General features: G+C 47.5%; 2 long non-coding RNA genes across 2 annotated transcripts in view; one reads left to right on the top strand and one right to left on the bottom strand.

Moving 5' to 3' along the window:
• Positions 1–13560, bottom strand: part of LOC146871715 (uncharacterized) — a 95713-nt gene extending 82153 nt beyond the window's left edge. The window contains exon 1 of the long non-coding RNA XR_014959595.1: positions 13425–13560. This is a non-coding gene — a long non-coding RNA (uncharacterized LOC146871715). The remainder of the gene's footprint in view (positions 1–13424) is intronic.
• The window catches only part of LOC146871714 (uncharacterized), a 490791-nt gene that overhangs the window by 303552 nt on the left and 171259 nt on the right, over positions 1–15980 (top strand). The gene's annotated exons all lie outside the window — the stretch shown is intronic.

Here is a 15980-nt window from a genome sequence, read left to right as displayed (position 1 = left end):
ACACACAGGGTGAAGTAGGCACACCCACTGGGTCGGGGGCAAACGTAAGACACGCAGCCAGAGTGGGAGTCCACATTCCACCAAATCCACTCCCTCCAAATCCCCTCCCCTCAGCTCTCCTGGCCACATATCCAGCAAAGACTCCTTCATGGCCGCTCTGTCCCTGAGCCCCACAGTGACACCACCCCGCAAGCGGTCAAGGGAGTCCCCGGTCAGGGTGGTTGAGTCCCCCACCCTGTTCACACCCTCCCCCAGTGGCGCTGCGACCCATCCCTCTGACCCCCCCCCTCCTTGGGGCCTGTGGTTCCTTCGGGTGCAGGGGAGTCGCTGGAGGACCTTGCTAAGGTGTGCAGCGACATCCTGGCCTCTGCCTTTGGCGCTGCCCCACCCCCTGTGGTGGAGTCCTCCATCCCTGCACCCACGACACCCACCCTTCGCCCTCATGTCCCTGCGGTGCCTGGTCCTTCCCCCCCACATGATGCCCCCCCCTCTGGAAGACGAAGGAGTCTGACTGTGCAGGCAAGCTAGGGGACACGCGTCCCCCTGTGTCCCCCACCTGGATTTGAACTTTGGATTGCCCTATGGGCATTGTACATTTTGAACTTTCAAGGGACAAACAGATTTTTGGATGCTGAATAAAGCAATTTCATTTTCCTTAGTACGCTACTGTCTGTCTGGTATTGCTGTGGGTGGACCTGCTAAATTATTTTGGGTGGTGATAATGTGTTGGGTGTGTGGGAATTGTAGTCTTGTGCTGGTCATAGGGTGGATCCTGGTATCTGTGTGCCATCACAAGCTGTTGGCTACATCGCTTTGTTCATGTAAGCAGTTACTGCATGGTGACATCGTCCCAAGGTGTGTTCCTTCCTCTGTGTAACCTGACATCTTCCCTGCAGGGTCATTCCAATATGTGGTGCTGAGCTGTGTCTACATTGGCTGGGTGTGTGACGGACTCGTTAGACTTGGGCCATGCATGCTGAGCGATGTCTCCACCTGCATCATTCGTCCTTGGTGGTCACTGTACTTGTGTATGTAGACTGTTGTCATGAGTTCATGTGGACATGTTTTCTTTTCGGCGCTATGCATGTGTATACACCCAGCCTCGCACACATGTGGTACATGTACTGCAGGATCTTTGTGCACCTGACTGACATTTGTGGCCATTGGATCTGTGAGTACTCCACCCTTTTCTTTGCAGGGGCACTGCTGTGAGTGTTAGGCACCCACCCCTCCTGTGTCTGGCCACTGCTGGGAGGACTCTGCACACACCCCTCTTATGACTGGGCACTGCTGGGAGGACTCTGCACACACCCCTCCTGTGTCTGGGCACTGCTGGGAGGACTCTGCACACACCCCTCCTGTGTCAGGTCACTGCTGGGAGGACTCTGCACACACCCCTCCTGTGTCTGGGCACTGCTGGGAGTGTCAGGCACCCACCCCTCCTGTGTCTGGGCACTGCTGGGAGGACTCTACACCCACCCCTCCTGTGTCTGGGCACTGCTGGGAGGACTCTACACACACCCCTCCTGTGTCTGGGCACTGCTGGGAGGACTCTGCACCCACCCCTCCTGTGTCTGGGCACTGCTGGGAGTGTCAGGCACCCACCCCTCCTGTGTCTGGGCACTGCTGGGAGGACTCGGCACACACCCCTCCTGTGTCTGGGCACTGCTGGGAGTTTCAGGCACCCACCCCTCCTGTGTCTGGGCACTGCTGGGAGGACTCTGCACACACCCCTCCTGTGTCTGGGCACTGCTGGGAGGACTCTGCACCCACCCCTCCTGTGTCTGGGCACTGCTGGGAGTGTCAGGCACACACCCCTCCTGTGTCTGGGCACTGCTGGGAGGACTCTGCACCCACCCCTCTTCTGACTGGGCACTGCTGGGAGGACTCTGCACACACCCCTCCTGTGTCTGGGCACTGCTGGGAGTGTCAGGCACCCACCCCTCCTGTGTCTGGGCACTGCTGGGAGGACTCTGCACACACCCCTCCTGTGTCTGGGCACTGCTGGGAGGACTCTGCACACACCCCTCCTGTGTCTGGGCACTGCTGGGAGGACTCTGCACACACCCCTCCTGTGTCTGGGCACTGCTGGGAGGACTCTGCACACACCCCTCCTGTGTCTGGGCACTGCTGGGAGGAATCTGCACCCAACCCTCCTATTTCAGGATAGGTATGCTTCGAACATACACGGGTGTGCGTTCGCTCCATGCATACGCGGTTGGGGGTACGGTCCGTACATACACGGTTGGGGTGGGGGTACGCTCCATACATACGCGGGTGAGGGTATGGGTCGTACATACACGGTTGGGGTGGGGGTACGCTCCATGCATATGGGGTGGGGGTACGGTCCGTACGTACACTGTTGGCATGGGGGTACGCTCCATACGTACGCGGGTGAGGGTACGGGTCGTACATACACGGTTGGGGTGGGGGTACGCTCCATACATACTCGGGTGAGGGTACGGGTCGTACATACACGGTTGGGGTGGGGGTACGCTCCATGCATACGGGGTGGGGGTACGGTCCGTACGTACACTGTTGGGGTGGGGGTACGCTCCATGCATACGCGGGTGAGGGTACGGGCCGTATATACACGGTTGGGGTGGGGGTACGCTCCATGCATACGCGGGTGAGTGTACGGGTCGTACATACACTGTTGGGGTGGGGGTACGCTCCATGCATACGCGGGTGAGGGTACTGGTCGTACATACACTGTTGGGGTGGGGGTACGCTCCATGCATACGCAGGTGAGGGTACGGGTTGTACATACACGGTTGGGGTGGGGGTATGCTCCATGCATACGCGGGTGAGGGTACGGGTCGTACATACACTGTTGGGGTGGGGGTACGCTCCATGCATACGCGGGTGAGGGTACGGGTCGTACATACACTGTTGGGGTGGGTGTACGCTCCATGCATACGGGGTGGGGGTATGGTCCGTACGTACACTGTTGGCATGGGGGTACGCTCCATGCATACGGGGGTGGGGGTACGGTCCGTACATATCCGTACCCACGCTGTGGAATGCTTGTGCAGGCCGTACCCAGGCCTTTGCCACGTGGGTACAGCCGTCCCGCCATTGTTGGGGTGACGTAGGTGTGGGCGTGGTACGACTCGTACCCACGCTCTTAAGGCGTGGGTACGGGACGTACCTGTATTGTTGTGTTACCAGTTCGCGTCGTCAACCACTTCCGTTGTGGCGGACGCTGGCTTTGCTGGACACGCCCCCACCCCCTCGTAGTGACCAGGGCCTGGGGGTCAGGTATGTCCAGGGCATGTGTGCTGTGTGACTTTGGTGGGGATTTTGTGGCCTGCCCCTGCTCCTGCCCCCCCCCTTTCCCCCCTCCCTTTGTTGTTCTGACCTTCTGCGGTGTCGGCGTCATAACCTGTAGAGGAGGTCGACTGCTATGAGGGCCGGGATGACACGTAGGTTCGGGTCCATGTCTGTCCGTCGCGTGCAGGTACTCCTTGTTCGCGTCGTCCTGATTTCCCGGCAGTTTTTGGCTGCCGGAAAATATTCTCCGTGCGGGATGACGTCGGTGCGAATCGTACTTCCTGGTTCGTGAATGGCAGGCTGCGTGCGTCCCGACGTCACGTCGGCGCTTTCCCGGATCACATTTGTATGTATATTTTCGTCGGTCGGTGTTTTGTACGATTCGTACGGAAATAGTATTTCCGTGCGAATCGTACTTCCATGTTTGTATCTTGTTACGACCGGGTACGCGTCGGACGGGGAATATGCTCCGTCCGACGGTTCGTACCCGGTTTTTACAGGATCGTAATTGGCACCTTACCCTATATAATTTACTATTCCAACTCCACTTAACATAAAGTCTGTGAAGGTGCTGGACACTAACCCTATATAATTTACTACTCCCACTCCACTTAACATAAAGTCAGGGAAGATGCTGGACACTAACCCTATATAATTTACTATTCCAACTCCACTTAACATAAAGTCAGGGAAGGTGCTGGACACTAACCCTATATAATTTACTATTCCTACTCCACTTAACATAAAGTCAGGGAAGATGCTGGACACTAACCCTATATAATTTACTATTCCCACTCCACTTAACATAAAGTCAGGGAAGGTGCTGGACACTAACCCTATATAATTTACTATTCCAACTCCACTTAGTTTCAAGTCAATGAAGGTGGTGGACACTAACCCTATACAATTTTCTATTCCAACTCCAGTTAACATAAACTCAGAGAAGGTGCTGGACAGTAACCCTGCATAACTTACTATTCCAACTCCACTTAGGTTAAAGTCAAGTAAGGTGCAGGACACTAAACCTATATAATTTATTATTACCACTCCAATTATGTTAAAATCAGGGAAGGTACTGCACACTCACGCAATTAAATTTACTATTCCCACTCCAGTAAGATCAAAGTCAGAGAAGGAGCTGGACACTTAACCATATCAAATCTAATAAACAAACATCACACTCCTATACCAAACATCTAACTTATAAACTTTTTAAAAAACTATTCTCCTAATATATTTTCTACATCTTACATATGTTGATAAATTGTAATATATTTACATTATATTAATATAATTTAAAGCATAATTAAAAGATGAATCTTTTGATAACACTCCCCGCCCTTTTCAATTATTAAAAAAACATTCCACTCATAAAAAAAATATCTTTACAATGAAATTGATGATTTATATATAATTAATTTCTAAATTACATTCAAAGTTCTAAATTTTGAAAATATTTAAACCTACAAAAAATATGTTTCTTCTCCGATTTTAATTTTTATATTTTAAAAAAACACCCGCAATTATCCTATAAAAACACAACATCCCACCACTGAAACCAAAATATATTTACCAAATTATATTTAGAAATGCACTTATATAATTATAACATCACATTAAATATTTAAAATTTAAATTTATTAACTATGATATATATTTAAAAAACAATCTATTTTAATTATAATATCTTAAAAACACTACCCACCCCTATCCCCTATTAACCCTAATTCCCTATCAATATTGTAAAATATATTTTCCCTAAAATTTTCAAATATACAATTATTTAATTATAATTGTTCTTTAAAATGTAAAATTTCACTATATTTACTATTCAATTTATTTTTTAAAATATATAATTTTATACTATAATTTTTAAAAATAACTCCCCACCCTTCTCTCCTAATATCCCCACATCCCACCCCTAAATACAAAATATAATTTCCAAGTAGATTTTCTAATCAAATTTATATATTTTCGAATTTACTTAAAATTTTCACAATTTTAAATTATTGACTGTAAAAAATTGAGTAATTAATATCTAATTTTATACTAGTATTTAAAATACACTCTGCACCCTTACACCCTATTAACCCAACATCCCACCCATAAAAGAAAAATATAATTTCTAAATTATTTTAAAATTTGAAAAGTAATATTTTCAAAATTACATTCAAATTTATAATTTTCTAATTCTTTAATATTTAATTTTACAAAATTATTATCTGATTTTAAACTAATATTAAAAAAATCTCCCCACCCTTATACACTAATAACCCAACATCCCACCCATGAAACAAATATATAATTTCTAAATTGTTTACAAAATTTAAAATATATAATTTCGAAATTACATTAAAATGTATACATTTCTAATTTTTCAATATTACATTTTTTTACATTATTATCTGATTTGAAACTAATATTTTTAAAACACTCCCCACCCTTATCCCCTAATAACCCAACATCCCGCTCCTAAATCATAAATATAATTTCTACATTATTTTCAAAATTAAAAATAGATACTTTAATAATGACATTACAATTTAGAATTTTTTTATTATTTTACATATACAATTTATAATTTATTATCTGATTTTACACCAATATTTTTAAAACACTCCCCACCCTTATCCCCTAATAACCCAACATCCCGCTCCTAAAACATATCATACAATAAATTACTTAACACTATTAATTAAATTTAAAAAAATTATAAAGTAATTTTACATATAATTAAACAATTTAGTCATTCAATATACACTAAATAGACATTTTAAACATTATATATATTATGTTTTGATATTTCTAACTAAACTAATAAATCGATATTATCTACAAACGATATTACTACATCGATATTTCATACTTCGATATTTTACAAAACAAAAAAAACGATATTAATTACATCGATATGCTACACTTCGATATTAATGTTATTGCGATATTTTTTCTTCGATATTATTGTTATTCGATATTTAAAATTCGATATTATGTCTACTTACCCTGTAATTATAAACAAAGACACAACCGCTATTGTAAAATTTGTGCAGTTATTGTGAAGAAAAGAAGGGCATGTGTTGCTGTGCATATTATGCTTGTTTTTGCAGTAAACCCTCATCAACCAATAGGAGTCTGAGTGGGTGAGGATGGGGTAAGGGTCTCAACAGTGTGATGTCAGAGGTCAAATAGTGCATGATGCAACTTTCGCTACACCTGATGCTCTGTGCCAAAGTTGCTTCATCGGCCAAACCTGGGGGGGCTTGGAAACAGGTTAAAGACCAATTTGGTAGTAAACGGCATATATCTATAAAGACTTCCTGGCTGCAAACCAGCTCTCGTCCCTGGCGACCCCTGTCATATGAGTGTACCCGGGATGTTTCCAGGCAAAGTCCGATGGGGTGCAGCAGATATGGCATGCTGCGCGTGGGTGACACACCTGGGCCCGCATCACCAGGGATTGTCCAGGGGGTACCCCCTTCGGGATCCCCTTGGGTCTGTGGCCTTGGGGACCTGGGCTCAGCTCCTGTGCAGCTTTGCACTGAATGCGGTGGGCAGCGTCTGCCTGTCCTGTGCCATGTACTCCATGCCTAGAATGGGTACTACTGCAAAAGGGGTCAGGGCATCAGTACCGCAGCAACCTGCCGTCACTAGAGTCTCCAAACATGACATTCCTTCTTGCTAAAGATGCCACATGTGCCCTAGGTCAAACCTGTTGTCCCCGCTCACCACAGAGGTCAAGGGCTCGGCATTCCGGTGTGTATTCACTTAACTACTGGAAATTGTTCATATTCATCCGGCCTGGTGCAATTTATCTTTTGTCAAATAATTGCAATCCAACACTTTAGTCCAGTTGAGAGAAGCAGGACTACATCTCCCAGAGAGCATTGCGTTGTTAAATGAATGGTAACGTGAGGCCCTTTAGTAAACACACTTAAATTTGCTCCAGCCCGGAGTTCTGCTCCAGGTAGCATTGTGGAAGTAAGCAGATCACTTGGGCTACTGCGGCATTCCCTACTCGAAGCCATTTGCATAGTGTCTCTCTGGTCTCCCCCCTCCCCCGCTCCCATGCTTGGACCCTTTTGTTAAATGGTCCTTCCCGGTTCAGCTCTGTTGGCCTCAACCTCTGTGTCCCAGTTGTGTCACATGGTTGGCCAAGCAGGCTTGGAACCAACTGGTCAATAAAATTTTCCAAAGAAGTCATGGTCATTTGAGGAGGGATCTTTTCAAGTCTGTGCTCTGGGGAGGGCCAGCGCTTCCAACAAGGCAGGTACGGAGCCAGCCGTACCGCGCCACATAGTGGGGGTGACAATAATATGTGACCTATAAATGTGACTTTTTTGGTGTTCGAGGAGCGCTCCGTAGGTAAAATAATGTTTTAGTTAGAGCACTGAAAGTCCCCACACCATTCCCGACTCAGGTTTTCACCAATCCACTCCAAAGCCACCTCGGAGTTGCTGGTTTCTGCGACACTACCTCCTGCAGTGTCACTCATGGAGGCTTCGCTTTTTGTCGCCTCAACAGGATTAGCTGCACTTCGAGGCTTCTGAAGCTGGAGTCTCCATTCAATAACTATTCGGATGCTGGCAAGCGGCGGATTAGCACTCCCCCATCCGCCGTTCTAGCACGGAGGGCATGCATCCAACTCACAAGTGCGGGGGTGTGGGCTGCCAAGTAGTCACTTGACATCCTCTGCTGACACTCTAGCAAATCGTCAAGCACAAATGGTGTCCTGATCGCTTCCTGCTCTGAAGACATTTCAAAACTAGTAACAGTCACAGGCGGGTAGGGGTGGTGGGGTGGAAATGGGGTCGTCGTGGTGGGAGTGGGTGGAGGGAGGCGGGGTGAGTGAGCGCGGCAGCGTGGTGAATGCACGAGGGGCGGTGGGGAGTGAGCGCGACAGCGTGGTGAACGCGCTATTAAGACAAGATGGCGTCGGACTGTCCACAGTCCGTAGGGACAAGCGCATGCTGTCTGCATTGGACAGATGGCGAGAGCAACCATCTTTGTCCATAAAGGCACGTGCATGCAAGCGTTGGGGAGAATTGATTCCAAAAGGTCCTCTCCATGGCGAATGCAGCGCATGCGAGACCTAAAGATGACTTGGGCCATTTTTCCAGGACCAGGACTTAAAAAAACATATTTTATAAGTACTTTGCTTATATCTACAGGACCCCCCTCCCCATGGGACAACTAGGGGAGACTTTTGGGGTTCTGAATCTGTAGAAATATTGCAGATCCTCCCTCCACAGAGCTCCTAGCATCAAAGTCGAATTTGGGCAGCACTATCACAAGGTGGGAAGTGAAATGTGAAATTTCACTTACCCAGGGCATATAAAACTTTTATAAGGGTCTACCTTATAACTACATGACCCCCCACCCCAGGGACACCTAGGGGAGACTCTAGGGGTTCCTAATATGCCAAGCATTGTATTTTTAAATGACTCAAACCCCAAGGTCGAGTTTGGTCACAATTTACTTTTTAAAAGCAGTCCTGGCACCCAGGGCAGCTTTTAAACTGACCTAAGGCTTCAGCAGTGCACACATGCAAGTTCAAAAAGAGTTGCTGGCCTCTGCACTGCCATGCCCTAGGGTACCAGGGACTTCTAGGTAGTTTCAATCCCCTGCCCTACTAAATACTAGGGGCTTATATGGTGGAACATGCCAATCACAGGGGTACCCCACCATACCATTGTGTACCCTAGTGCAGTGGCGGCTGGTGGATTTTTAAAGTGGTGAGGCGCAATGTTTTGTACCGGAGTATAATGGGCGAGCGAAGCGAGCAAGCCCAAACTGCAAAAGGAGGGTGCGGTGGGTCCTCCCCCCGCAAGAACATTTTGAAAAAAAAATGGATTCAAATTGTGGTTTTTACGCCACATATTTACTGCTAATTGTTGAAAAAAGGGATCTAAATGTAGCATTTTGAAACACAAGTGTGAAGAAATCATTAGAAACAAATAAAAAATATGCCCAATTCTCAAACTCGTCTGCTTGCAAAATGACCCCAAAGCCAAGAACACCCAACTAACGGAAACAGGCCAGCATGAAACGCGGAGGATCTTCTATACTGCTACATGCCATGTGTGCAGTGCAGCTACTGTAGGACTCGAGTGAAGGCAGGGTGAACAGACCAAAAGTCAGTGGCCAGATCAGTGCCTCTGATAGGCTGGAAGGGATGGTATGGTGTGTCATATGTCAGATCATTGCCTTTGACAGTCTGACAGCCTGGGCAGGTTCAGCTTCTTTGTTTACGTCATACAGTTTTACTGAGGTTGCAGTACGGACTTGCTCTCCCAATCCTTGTGCTGGAGGCAGTAGTTATTTTGACGAGCCTGTCTGGTCCAAACATTGTTCTGCCCTATACTAACCCTTTAGAGGTTTTGAGCCTGGCACTACCCTCATGACATCAGGTGGGTAGCCGCCCTAGTGACCCGGGAATGCATCTGGTAAACATGGGGGCAATGCGGCATTTCCTCTGGACTGTTTTCCTGAATTCTTGGTACTGTAGTCAATGCTTTCTGGATTATGTCATAATAGTGCAGGATAGAGTAAGCTGCAATGGGTCCGACAGGCCCAGCAGGTTAGGGTACTGCAAAGAAGGAGCCTAAGATAGCCCTCGGACTGCACATGATTGCAATGCATTTGTGCACATGGGTGCACAGCAGTGTGCAAGCAAAGGCGTGTACCAGCCAAGCTCCAACTGGGCGCTTACTTGACACATCCTTAAGATGTTTGAGGGATAGTGTCTTTTCATTTGTCTCAAGTTTTACCTCAAAATTAAATTACTTAAAATGTAAATGTCTGTAAATGAACTCTGCAAATATTTCAGAATTAGCAAAGCACAAATCAACCACATTTGTTTGTAATCCTGAAATCTGCTGGAAGCAAATATTTTAATACGATCAATACAAATCAATACAGTAGGTGATGCCTTTTCCACACATTTCTGTTTTACCAATGCTTGTTTTTCCAATAGACCACAGCAGACACGTTAACATGCACTTGCCCTCCCTCCAAATCAGAAGCCTTCAATGGCTTTTGTCGCAGGCCAAAATTACCTTAAAGATTCTATAAGTCACCAACAAAAGGACCAGGACCCAGCTACCACCTGAAAAAACTTAAAACAGTACCAATCACATCCACCATCCTAGAGATCCACAGGAACACAAGGAAAAGCAAAGGAGAGAAGTGATTTTTGGAGGGTGGTCCACATCTCTGGATCAACATTCCTCTTGAGATGAGGAGCAACACTGAAAATCCACATATCCCCCTCTCATCACCAGAGTTCTGGATACAGCATGTAAATCTTATTCCAGGTAAGAAGTCTATCATATGTCATACGTTGTGACTGAATAAAAGCAATCATGCCCTTTTTTGGGGGGGGGGGAGAGGTGTTATATAGCACAAACTACATCCAAAGGTATCAGAACACCAGTTGCGTTACAGATGGGCACATTCATTTTTTTTGTTAGGCAAGGGGAGATTAAGTGATTTGCCCATAATCACAGAATGTTGAGCATCTCTGCCGAGACTGCAACCTGGTTCCCCAGCTTGGAGGTCGACCGATCTAGCTGTTAAGCCACGTCCTCTGCCTGCCCTTCTAGCTTTTACCACATATCTTTTAAAGATAAGGCCAACAAAACCAATACCGCATGCTCCCTTGACTTCCCTCCTGTGGTTTAGGCATGGCAACGCCATCTCCCCAGATCTCTCTCTTTCTGTTCTCACTCTGTCTTTCTTACGCTCCACAGCTCTCTCGTGATCTCTTACCATATTTACTTTCTCATGTGGCCTGTCCCCCTCATGCTCTCCTTGTGCCTTTTCTGCCGTATCTCCCGCTTTCTCCTCCTCTTCCCTCCTCTCTTTCGCCGATCTCGCGTCCTTTCTTCTCCTCGTTATTATCCTGTTATCCCACCTCTCCCTTGCTCGCTCTGTTACTCTCATGCTTTATCTTCTTTCATACCTGCTCCCTCTCCTGGGCTCTTGCTGTGTTCTCCTTTCTCTATCCCTCTTTTTCATCACTCACTCTCCTGCTCTTTAATCTCTCTCCCACTACACCTGCCTTCCTTCTTCTCTCTCCATGTATTCCTTCCCATCTATATTGTGTTCCTCGATTTTGCTCTCTTTTTTCTCCTTCTATCGCGCCGTGGCAGTGGCAATCAAAATTCCAAAAGGAACTTATGCAAAGTACACACCTAACACTCGCCTACCTCTAACTAAACTAGATTGTAGTGCCTGGAGCGCTTGTATTAATGCCATCGCCTTGCTTGCACGACTGCCTTAACTTGCATTTTTTTTTCCGGAAAGTAGAAGTTACAATCACCTCAAACATTTTTATTTTACATCCCTGGGCTTTACGGTTTTTCACCGGGCCCTTCTGTGCTCCTGAAAATGGCAATATAGTGTGCATCAGGTTACTGCAATTGTTCCGGTCATGGGCAGATGGTGTGTATATCTTCTTTCTCATCCCAGAAGTGGAAACGCGGCGATTTTTAGGTCTCGCCTGACCCAGCGCATGCTCTGGTCTGGCGAGACTTTTTGTGAGGACTCAAAAAATGCTACCATGGCCAGCCTAGAGCTACAGTGCAAGTGCGTGGGCGCGCGCTTAGGAGCAGAGGCTGGCAAACCTCGTCATGCTCATTAAGCGCCCTCGATCACTTTCACTTTCGCCCGCGATCACTTTCGCGGCGCCACTTTGATGTTCTCGTTCAAAGAAATGTTGTTGTGTTAATGCTTTGATGCGCCCGTTTGAATTACAATGTGCTTTCTCTTTCCACAAACTCGATGTTTGTGTTCCTTTATTTTGAGATGCTTTTAGTATTACTGTTTTGGGACTTAAAGAACATTAAGGAAATGTTACTGTGAAACTGCACAACGTTCACAGTGTTTATTTCTGATCGCAGCGGCTGCTTCATGTCCGTTGCACCATTGAGGGAGTCATTTCGTTGGCGCTTTCATGAGGACATGATGACGAAGCTGGAAACTTTTGGCACATTCTCTTTAAAAGCACAGCATGTGGGCGACTGGTTAATCGATTAGACCTATGTAGCGCTTTAGATCTCAAAGCGCTATGGTGGGTGCAGCAGTTACAACTCATGAAATATGGGGTGCAACTCACAAGGAGGGGGCAGGTTTGAGTGCACATTGGCTGCAATCGAACTCTTAAGATGATGGGCTGTGTGTATCCATTATCAGCAGTCAGTCTTCGCTGCAAAACAAACAAGTGTGATCTTGTCTGTTTTGTTGTTGTGTTAATGCTTTGCTGCGCCTGTTTGACTTACAACGTGTTTTCTCTTTCCACACACTCGAAGTTTGTGTTCCTTTATTTTGAGATGCTTTTAGTATTACTGTCACACACACAACCACATGCACAACCACAACCACACGCACAACCACACACACAACCACACACACAACCACACGCACAACCACACACACAACCACACACAACCACACATACAACCACACATACAACCACACACACACACAAACACACACACACACAAGCACACACACAACCACACACAATGACACCACAACCGCACACACCCAACCACACACAACCACACACACTACCATACACAACCACACACACAACCACACACACAACCACACACAACCACACACTCAACCACCCACACACACAACCACACCCACACCCGCACACACAACCACACACACACACAACCACACACACAACCACACACACAACCACACACACAACCACACACACACAACCACCCACACACACACACAACCAACCACACACACAACCACACACACACACACAACCACACACACAACTACACCAAGCATTGGCATAGCCAATAGGTCTCGCCTTTGGGACCTTATAAGTGTTTAGCCACGCAACAGTTGATGTGGTTGCACCATGGATATTGTGCTGCATAACTATATACTTAGAAGGTCCCAAAAGCGAGACCTATTGGCTATGCCAATGCTTGTTCTCGTATGATTCGAGTACACTCAAAAAGAGTATGCTCTGCCTTAACTCCACAATATGGCCTTACAAATCCTGCACAACTGAAAACAAGCACTTGCAGACATTGATTTATAAAAATGTCAGCACTCAGGTTGTGCACGGCTTTTAGAGCCAGTGCCAACCCATGCCTCCATAATGTTTATATCAAGGACACTTGCCTGAAATTTATGCCAGTGTCTGGGAAGGGTCATCGGACGCCGGGTGAAGCTGAAACTCTTCAGCGCGATCTGTCCAGGCAGCATGATTGATAACGAGGGAAGCTGTGAACTGGCGTCTATGCAATGGATTCCATGAAACTCGGGTGGATTTACTGCGCAGAATCCAGTGCTCAGGTACTTGCTTCCAGACTCTAACCCCACCCTTGCCAAATTAGTAAGAGTGGGTTGGGGTCAGTGAGGTTCCCTGACTCCACCCCATTCTATGACGAATTAGGGAAAGGTGGAGTGGTGAGGCTTCAGTCCTTGACTGACGTGAAGCTCTGGCGCTGCGGGGCTTTAACCTGAAACGCCCAGGGCAAACTTCTACAAAACGCCTTGAAGGGGTGGAGCCCAGCACAAGTGGATGGTGCTTTGCCGGGCTGATGACCTCACAGGTTTAAGGGCTGTGAGATCGTCAGCCTGGCAATTTGATGGGTAGAAGGCTGTGCAAAGTGATTTTAGGGACGGACTGGACTGATGGCGAGTTTTCTGCATGCATGCGTGTGTGTGTGAGTTGCTACGAGTGACTGTGGCCATGAGTGTGGGAGACTGTAAGCTTGTGTGTGTGTATGTGCATTTTTATTTTTAATCTCCATTACGTTTTTTTCCCAACTTGGGACAGGAGTGCACACAAAATAAACAGGGGAGGAGCCGCTCCAGCACCCTCTAGGGCCAGCCACCCCTGTGTATGTAGGTGTTTTAACTGTATTCTAATGTGTCTTTTAGCATTGCACCTGCCCTGGGCCTGGTTAGGCAGAGTCAGAGTCAGTTATCACCAGTACCATTCAGCAAAAAGTTGGGGGGTGCCCAGGGCACAGGATGACTTTGTAACACACACTAATAACAGTGCAAACATTTTAAAAAAGGGCGGCGTGGGAGATACAGGGAGGGGTAGTGAGGGCCTGCAGCACATGCACTCTGATGGAGTGCGAGACTAAAACTAAAACAACGTGATATTAATTTATTGTTCTATGCATAGGAAGCGCCTTACAAACATTTAAGAAGCTGGATTTTAACACCAGTAAATGCTTGGTGATCAAATTAGACTTACTTTCTCTGCCCATGGGTGTGAGGTAACCAAGCGAAGCAGGGGGGTCTGGAGTGGATGAAGGAGAATGTGGCAAGAAAGAGAAACGACCTGTGTGTGTGACAAGCATCACTGGGACTTTGTAAAGCCCATCGAGGATTGGGCAAGAGGCGCGCCGCTCCAACTTCTGCTTTCATGGCAACTCACTTTAGAAGCCCCGGTCCTGACCGATGTATCCGGGTGTGATAAATGGCTTTTGAGAGAAGCTTACAGGTTGCTTTAGCACGGCTCTGGGCAGCCACATATTACACTAATTAAGAAGCTGCAGGAGTGATGCAACGGTACCAATGAATACCCCCTGTAACTACTGAACTCAACAAGCACGCTTGAAATGTGTGCAGCCAAGGGGAGATTGAGTGAAGGGTGGAGGACAAATAAAAGAAGCACAGCGCAAGCGCAGTGCAGGTAAAACCTTTAATAAAAAGTTCCACAAAAGTAGTTGAAAAGGAGTACTTAGGCATTGGCACACTGATAAGAATGGCTGGGTGGGGGGGGGGGGGGTGTCCGGCAACATGGCTGAGTAGCTCTGACAACTAGGTAAAATCCTACCTGAAATCCTGCCTTTCCCTCACCATCCAAGCGAGAATCCAGCTACCCTAGACAGGGGGAAACACTCTGGCTCCTGAGACGGGTAACCAGGGGCTCCTCAGAGAATCGGTATGGAGCACGAACAATGGGACCGTCACAAATATCATAATGGCGGCGGGTAGAAATTGCTGCCAGCCTCCGTGCTAGATGGCGAGATCGGAGGTGACTGGTTCCTGTGCGGCCCTAGAGACAACTGGGGCAGAATCCTCTTTTAGATCATAGTGGAGTGGCCCCATCAGAAAAGAGAGCCTGAAAAAAGATTGCATCGCTGCACTGCCAGAGGCGAGAACAACGAGATTGCGAGACACAGTCCAGCCGAGGAGGCCGTGCACTGGAGCCCATAGTGCGGGGTTGGGTTGCGAAGACGAGCGTTGTGGCCTGACCTGAGAACCCGACCCCTGAGCAGTACGAGGAGAGGGATACTGTAGGCCCCTGCGATAAGGGTCCATGACTTAATGGGGGAAATCCCTCACGGAAAGAGGCAGACGCCCGCTTCCTGCACAACCCCAGAAGACTCCTCACCAGGTAACCAGCAGGGGCGATAGCGACAGGGAAATTACCACCGCCCCGGCAATGGTTGGGGGCAGCCTAAACTAGTGCGCTTGGGTCCGTTAGAGAGATGGGGACCCCAGGGACAGAACCCTGTGCACCATAGAGAGCAACTACGCTGACCGGGGGCCACAGGATGCAGCGGTCCACACACCGGCCACCACCCAGTCTACAGTAGTACGAGGAAGGGGACAAGCCAGTAAGTTTTAAGTGAGGCTGCGAGGGGGAGAGTTGTGGGATGCCACAGGAACCCGGTGTACCGCTGGACTAAGGCAGCAACTGGGCTGGG

Source organism: Triturus cristatus, chromosome 1_1 (genome assembly GCF_964204655.1).
Source record: "Triturus cristatus chromosome 1_1, aTriCri1.1, whole genome shotgun sequence".
Lineage (NCBI taxonomy): Eukaryota > Metazoa > Chordata > Amphibia > Caudata > Salamandridae > Triturus > Triturus cristatus.
This window is presented reverse-complemented; position numbering and strand designations above follow the sequence as displayed.